We start from the raw sequence: 8,852 nt of genomic DNA, 5'->3' as shown, positions 1-8,852 counted from the left end.
GTCCATTTCGGCATTCAGAGCAATAGTACCATCCAAAACACTGTCTGTAACCCTATGGTCGAACTCAAAGTGTCTATTGACCAGCGAGTGCGTAACCAATGAACGGCAGGACAGTAAATTGGACAGAGGAGGTGATGCTAACAGGTGACGCTGACATGAGGGAGGGTGGAAAAGGAGCAGCGCCATGTTAATTTTTGCGTGTGTCTTGGTGCTACCTGCAGGATGGGAGATGGGAGATGGGGGTGTAAAGTCGCACTTCACTGTAAAATGCTTTTGTAACCTGTTCTAGTGGTGTGGTGGAGCACTGGCGGCATGTCGCACACTCGGTGAACTCCTGCCTGAGCAATTATAGGAGGCTTGTGAGTTTGGGACCGGAGTGATGCTGCCAATTGACTTTAACATGGAGGAAAAAGCCAAAATGTATGTATCAATTTCAAGTAGGAATTGGGATGATGTAATGTTATGTAATTGGATCTAGAGTTGTTAAATGGAGCAAAAATCAGATACTAAGCGAGACTAAAGCTGGTATCGAAACTAGATCTAGTCATTTGAAGTATTGATACTTAAAAGTCACATTCTCAGGACAGAAATTAAACTTTACTGAAGCTTTAGAATGATCTCGAGCTGTATCAGAACAAATATAAGACACGTAGACTCGTATACACCCATGGACGACTGACGGATTACACAGATATAACACCACATGGGACTAGAAAAGAAAATACTACCATTTAATGTTAAAAATCACATTATATTGTTTTACTAAAGAATTTTTTAATCATTGTGGTATTGGAATCAGTATTGAATATTGAGTATCAAGCCTATTCCTTAGTACTGAAATCAAAATCATGAAGTTTTAGTATCTTATTTTAGTAATTTTAACACTAATTGTATCGCTCAGCATGTATTTTAGTTACTTTTTGTCTAATTATTCAGGAGAATAAGGCACCAGCTGTCTATACATCGTTTTTTCCCCTTAACTCTCAGCATTTATTACATTTTTTACGATTGTTGGATAACAAAGATGCCATACCCCGCTTATTATAAGTATTATGTAATGTCAATGGTCTCTACTCTGCTGGTTTGCGTCATGTCCCTGCCGAGTTTGGTCATGACTTTGTGGAAGAAGGAAGCTCGTGATTACAAATGTGTGGTCATACGTACAAAAAATTGACTTTTGAGATACACTCCAATAATAAGGTAAGAAAGGAAATTCACACAGCCAGACTTTTGCACTCTCAGTTTTATTTTCAATTATTACACCTAGAGACTGACCGGGTTTTTTTCACGGCCCATGCTCATACTGATTGTTAAGTGTTGCTCTTGACTGATCAACAATCTAGCAACAACTGACTGAACAGACGGGGTATATATAGACTACCCAGGGCTGATTGGCAAATAGACAGCAGCAGCAGGGAAAAACAGGGAAAAGAAGGACCAGAACAGGCTGGAAAACGGAGCTGGACTCGGGATAAACATGAAAACAGGCAGAACTGTGACAATAAGGACAAATAATCTCAATAGAAATGATTTTTCCACAACCCTGTTTTTACCACCTACCCATAATGGAGCAGTGTGTTAAAATATGTGTGTTAAAATAAAGTTTTACACAGCGATTGGTGAACCTAAACCAAATATCAGTCTGGGTGGGAGTTTTAAGGGTCCGGTCTCCTGTTGGTCCCAGAGTCAGGACTAAATATGGAGAATCAGCGTTTCAGTTTTATGCAGCTAAATGATGATGATTATTTGTGATTATTTATGATTATATTTGTTGTATTGTGATGTCTTAATGTCTTTCTTATTCTGTAAAGCACTTTGAATTACCTTGTGTACGAATTGCACTGCACAAATAAACTCACTTTGCCGTAAGGCCCAAAAAACTGCAAATACCGGCCTATCTCTAATTCCACCACATGTGACATTTTAAAGTCCTTATTCTACACCAGTTTTTGACTTTTTTTTTTGGACCCAGCTCACAAAACTCATGCGGCACCAGTCTTGGATGTGTGTCTCTGTCTACATACAGCTTTAAAATTAAACAATCAATAACTTAAAGTGGTTTATTGATATTTCAAGTTCATAACAAGAATATAATATATACACAAACTTTTTCACTTTAGGGCCATCTTGATCTCGATGGCAGACGTGTGGGTGCTAGTGCGATATAACTTTCTTCTTTCACTTCAGCTTTGAACAGTGATGCCTTCTGATACCTCCCTCTTGATTTTTAGCTTGAGGATGGAACTCTCTTGTTACTCTTTGTACTTGCTTTTTCAGATTTTTCTTTTTACATCGCCTCTGTATCATGTATATACTAAAATCTCCATACATTTTTATTAGTATAGTTATGTTAGATTTTAGTTTTAAGAACCAAACTAAAATGCACTGCAGTTTGGCTGTTCATTTCATATGTCGCTCTGTTTATTCCCCTTTGAGGAAATAATAACTCTTCCATTGTTACCATGTGACCAGGTCTTCAGGGCAGCCTCACCAGCGCTTGCCTCTCAGTGGAATCAGCTGATTGTGGCCAAAGGCAGCATTGATCGCTGCGCCAAAAGACCAGCGTTGCCCAGACCAATATCCCACCACATTGATTGCACTTTTCCCAGCAGGAGTTGGTGAAAAAGTGGCTGTAATAATAATAAAGACGCTGTCATTGTCAATGTTGGGGAGAACCTGTCAGTGTTATTCTGTTTCCGTGTTGTCTTTGGAGCTGCGGGAGATGCCGCACTGATCTCGTATTTCTATTTAGATTTTGCTTGACAATTCTCTGCTACATCTCCTCTTCTGCATATCATAGGTCTCTGCTGGCAGTCTCAAAACAAAACAGAGTTAGACTGGAGGGCTTCAGAGGAACAGGAAAGATGCCTTTTTTTGTGGTCCCGTGAAGTCCTCCTCAGAGCAAAAGTTTCAGGCGTTGTTCTGTTCTGGAGACTCTTTGGGTGCTCATTCGTGACTGCATGAGATTAGGTTTGAAAGGTTAATGCAGTCACATGAGCTGCACATTGTGCTTTGTGCTAGCAGGCAGTAGCTTTTCAAAACTTGTGACTGACCTGGAGACGGGGATTATTACAACTAAACATACTGTATTTTCCATTCAACTTTAAAATGTTGAAAAATCTTGAGCATTCATTTAAAGTTGAACTTTTTCTGTGTTTTGGTGTCGTTTGTGTGTGTGCTGAGTGTTTAGGCCGGAGCTGTGTGGTGCTGTGATGCCATAAGAGTTACAGTCTGTATTTCACATGTCCCTGGTGGAATTTCAGTCGTGCTTTGCTTGAAAAAGGTGGTGTGAGTGAATAGCCAATACTAACCTCTCTAGGGCAGGGTGATATGGCCAAAACATTGAATTTTTGCACACATTGGACGAATGATTGAATGATTTTAGTTGAAGTCAGGTCCAAACAGGAGAGGCACATTTTCATTCTTATCATATCCTATTACTTCAGTTACATTTGTATGAATATGTAATCTAATTTGAATAGTTTAAATAAGAATGATGCCAGTTGTTTAGCTGCACAATAACCCTGCTTTGCAAATAAGTTAGTCAGGAGTAAACGTGTTTCATAATAATCCTCAATTTTCATTTTTTGGTAATTTTCAAACTCTTGATTATTAAATACACAAACCAATAGAATTAATTTGCTTAATTGCGCAGCCCCACTAACCTCAGTCCCTGTTTTACATGACAGTCGGACTAAAATCACATTCGGCCTGTACATAAAAACATGTTGTGTGTGTGTGTGTGTGTGTGTGTGTATGTTGTGTAGTCCTGATTTGATTGCAAAAACAGTAGAATCTCCTTTTTCCATACTGGATTTGGCTTTATATATCCATCCTTGACATATTTGGGTAGAGATTCGTCCCCAGTGTTTGTCCAGCTTTTTGTTGCTGTCGTGACACAATCCTTTTCATTTTTTTCTGTCTGAAATTTGCTGTTATTGTAGTCCACAGATTTGCTCTTGGTGTCACAGCATGCTGTCTTGTTCACTTGCGTGCCTTGTTTCTTGAAGGATCGCTCCCCACTGAAGCACGCTGGAGTTTTCTGAGTAATGGAAGTGCACTTAGGAGGCTAGGATTCCCCTGAGGAGGGCGGGCTGGTGGAAAGTTGTCAATGGCTCGTTAAAATATCCAGAGTGACCATGCTGTTAAATTGAGAGCGCCTCGGGAGGTCACTGCCAAAGACCAGCAGAGGGGGCTGTCCCCATTCAAAGGGCACAAACAGTTGGTGCACGTCAATGGCTGCACAGCATTTGTACAACAACAGTATCCCTCTTTAAATGCAGCTAATATCACAAGTTAAATTGCACATTATTTTAGACTACAAATGTTTTTTCATCTCTTCTTCTCTGTCTGCTCTCTCCACTCTCTGCTGCTCTGTCTCTGTTTGTAATTTCAGGAATTTTTCAAAAGGATGTTCCCCTCCAAATATCTAGGACATCTTTTTAGGTCACAAAAAAATGATCCGGCAGACTTACAAAACACGCAGAGGAAGTTACCTTTTTTTGCATATATGGAGATCTGAGCCTTTTCCTACCAACACAAACAACAACAACCAAATAATGTATGCTCTCATTATTATTCCCATTTAGAGTTCTAATTTATTCGGCCTTCGTGGGGAACAGCCGTTTCAAAGGGAAAACGATGAAATGTAGCTTGTTGATAAGGCACAAAAGTTAAATCAAATTATTCAGTCACCCTCTCTGTTTCTCTCTTCTTTACACACAAAGTCTCGGACCCATTACGTCGGCACAAACCTTATTTCAAATGATGTACCGAGTGTGCACGCATTCTTTGGCTGTTTAAGGTTTAAAAGCAGCTCAATGATCTGAAGGAACAGAAGTCTAAAATTCTCCATAAGCGCCATATGTTTGGAACGATTGACAGATACAAAAGGGACTGCCAAAAAAACAAACAACTCCTACTCAACAATTGTACATCCAACACAAGGACAGACACATCCAATTCCACATTAAATCAAATATAGATGATAATGAAACGCGTAGATAAGGCAAAACATTATAACCACCCAACGCTTCGGCCATTTTGTAGACGTTGACCCCTTTTCTCTCATGTCAGTAGTCATAACCGTACGCCTGATTGGGTTCACTAATCTAAAAAAAAAAAAACACAAAACAACCCCAAACAATGCCTTCTGCCTTTTGCTTCTAAATAGAACACTTATATAAGGCACCATTGTGGATTACGTAAATGTCTCAAACTTATCAATATTTTATCCTCTGTGCGTTTGATGTGTTTGGTAATTGGATATTTATGTCGCGGGCATCCTCCCTCGAAGCCCCCCATTGCAGTTTGGCATTTGTATATGCATGTGTTTATCTAGAGATGTGCCACGTAAAGTAGGTCCGTGTTCGCAAAGACTCCTCACTTCCCACACTTGTGAAATGGCTCATGTTTATTAAGTTTATTCAGTGATTTCATGTAATCCGGTCAAGACTGTGTGCCAGAGGAATAATGCTCTCATTATTACACACGTATGCGCATCTCTCCTCCTCCTCCTCTCACTGTGGGATGGTCAAATAAAGGGGAGCGCTCCGAGGTTGGTCCTTGTCTTTTGCATGTGGTGGAGTCCCTTGGGTGCTGCCAAGCTGGTAGTTCCTCTTTGATGAAGATGGAGAACAAGGAGAAGTGAGGGAGGAGGAGCGCTAGTATGGGGACTCCTTTGTGGCAACTTGAGTCCAATAAATGTTTCACATTACTGACAGTTACTGTGACAAAAGAAGAGTGTGTCTAGAAAGTGTCTGACAAAACCATTTGAAAGAGCGACCTGGGTATCACGCAGTGGAACTTAGAAGAGTGGAATGTAAAAGAAAATGGTAGAATGTGAATAGTCGGAATGAAGTGAATATGGCTCAAAAAATGTAGTTGCCTTCTTTGGCCAAGTGAGGGTGCTGTTGGGTTTTCTTTCACAGGTCCCAGAGGAACTGTAAGGAGATGCATGCCAAGACAGAAAAAGAAATGAAAACCATAGAGATGTGAACAGAGCAGGGGCTGAGGCAGGAGGGAGGGAGGGAAGGAGAGAAAGAAGTCTGACTAGTACCTTCACACTCCATTACATCACTGTTGTGTTTGAGAATCCTCCTCTACGGCTGACGTCAGCAGGACCCGCTCCAATTACTTGTGTTACAGGAGCGGCACCAGCATCACTTTATAACACAACAACAGATATGAGCCAACGCGTGAAAGCCAACTACAACAAGACATATGACATTTAGCTCGGTGCTTATCCTCTGCTGTTTACTGTCCCAGGGAGCGTGTCAAATTGTGAAGGAATGCAGATGACAATGCATGGCAAAACAGAAGAGAAAAGTGGGGTCTGAATTTAAAAGTTAAAACTTCATTAGCATATTATTCAGTTTTAACTTTTCGCTGCGTGTCACATTCTTTGTTACATTTTTATTTTATTTTTTTGCAGAAGGAAACTTACTTCCTCCATTATTTGTTAAAGTATGCTTCATCATCTCCACATCTTGGTTGGCTCGCTGGAGGATTTGACCTATGGCGCTTGTGTTCGTCTCACACTGTTCCTGGTCTAAACTTTCTTACTTTGTCGTGGCTTGAGTGCGTTGAACTCAGGTTTAAAACATATTTCTGTAATATTAAATACATATTACAGCATCATATCTAGTCATTAATAGGTTTAGTTTCAGTATCAAAGTCTTTTTTTTTTTTTTTTAGTATGCACGGCCAGATTAGTGCCAAATATTTAATTAGCTTAATAAACCGCACATGGCTTTTACTAAGTTATATCGACTAATTAAAACCGCAAGCAAATTTAGTAACAAATTCAAGAAAGCTACGTTTATAAAAGCAGCCAAGTAATGGAGTCTGAGCAAATGAAGGTTAATAAGCGGAAGGGAACGGGTCTCTTCACAGGGTTGTTCTAGACAGCTTTACTGCTCATCACACTAACAGCACCTCTGCCCCTCCGCTGATGTGCCTGCTTACCTGCCTGCCTCCTCAGCACTTCAGCACCAAGTTGTCTCAAAGTGCACTCGGAAAAAAAGAAGTGAAGATACCGCAGCGGGGAAGTGTGAATATAGGAATCTCTTGGCGTCTCCCGGCTGTGGCATTTCTCCATGTGGCGTTCAGATGTGATGCATGCGTGCGAACCCGGGCGTAAGGGGGTATATATTTACAGCTATATGTTTTGTTTGCCGCTAATGATCTCTATGTGAAAGTAGCTCAGCGCCTGGAGGTCCCAGATAACCCGTTTGTGTGATTTTTGCAGAGGCTTGCGGATATTCTGGTCTTATCATCAATCATTAGACTTTCTTGCTAGCTGTTTGAATCAGGTTTGCCCCGCTGCGAACACATTTTAGTGTAACCGGATATGTTTGTGTGTGTGTGCGTACGCGCGTGTTGTGTGCGAGCCCCGCTGTGACTGCAGATACAGCAACACTCAGCACTGGACATCACAGCGGGACACTTCCTGATGGAGACTAACAACCATTGTGTGTGTACGTGTCCATATCTGTAATGTGTGTGCGCTGGGAAATGTCTAGCGTGGCCAAAGGTGGAGAAGAAAAGGAGGAGGAGTTCTGACATAGTTGGCTACAGTAATCCACGGAATACACACCGGCTCTGTGTTTCCAGGTGCAGGGGCTGGTGACTGCTGGTGATGAAGCAGCTACTCGAAGGCAGAAATAGGTCAGAGAGCCTCGGGGCCCAAGAGTAAGGTGCGCTAGCCTCTCTCTCTCTCTCTTTCTATCTATGTTTTCTTATGTGCACCTACTGAAAATGAGTCCATCCTATCCCAAGGCACACATTAGTCTAGCCGTGTCAGTGTTCATTAATAAAGCAGCTTTATAGAGAAAGAATACAGTTGTAGTTTCGATTCCATAGCGTGGTAGCGTAGTGGTATATCTACTTCAACACTAGCTAAGAAAGCGCTGTATTTGTGTATTTGTACATATTTATCAAAGTCTGTACACGAAGGAATAAGGGTATAGTGAAATATCTAGGCCAAGCTTCAAGATATTTCACTGCTCGTTCACATCACTCACACCGACAGGAAAAAAAAAAAAATAGACAATGAAGTGATGTTGATGAACTACACCAGTGATGTTGATGAACTACACCGGTCTGAAAATGTTCAAAATCAGATTCGGATGTAGGGTACTGTAAACAAGCAAATCCAATTTAGACCAATTTGTGCAGCTCAAAAACTTAAGCAGAAGGGGAAGTGAAATATATTCGTACTTAAAAAAAAAAAACCAGAAGCTCCAGACTTACTTTCTTACCCTAAATACGTTGCATTCAGGGGTGAAATTTGTCATAATTTCAGATGGAGGGAGGGGTCTGTAAAACTCTACAGGAGACTTACAGTTTTTGGAGTAAATATCACAACTTATGATGTAGTAATGTTGAGCCATATTATCATTTTTTTGGGGTTCGGCTTCACAGACTTGTCGTATTAATCTTGTGGACAGTGTTGCCAGGTGCACGGTTTTCCTGTAGAATTGGGCGGCGTCTTAAAAGCTTCTTAATATTATCCACGAGTTTGGACAGAGCTATTTCCCGTGTAAAACGCACTGATTTTTAGAGTAATCCTATTGATAGTCCTGCATTTTGGTGATAAATCTTCATATCCAAAGCCATCAGAGGTTTGTGGAACTTCTATTTGTGCGAGAAAGAGGGGAGAGGGCGGGTCTGTGTCATAAATACTTTCTACGGGTTTTGGGTGTTTTTTCATTCGCTCTTGTGCGGGTTCGGTTGCAGAATCCTGGCAACCCTGCTTGCGGTTTAAAGTCCTTTCAACTGACAACAATTAGGTTTTTGTGATTGAATATTGGCACCACTTTCTGAAGCTACTGGGCATTTATATTTTCACA

Source organism: Periophthalmus magnuspinnatus, chromosome 1 (assembly GCF_009829125.3).
Source record: "Periophthalmus magnuspinnatus isolate fPerMag1 chromosome 1, fPerMag1.2.pri, whole genome shotgun sequence".
NCBI lineage: Eukaryota > Metazoa > Chordata > Actinopteri > Gobiiformes > Gobiidae > Periophthalmus > Periophthalmus magnuspinnatus.
The sequence above is the reverse complement of the archived record's forward strand: the minus strand, read 5'-3'. Positions refer to the sequence as shown.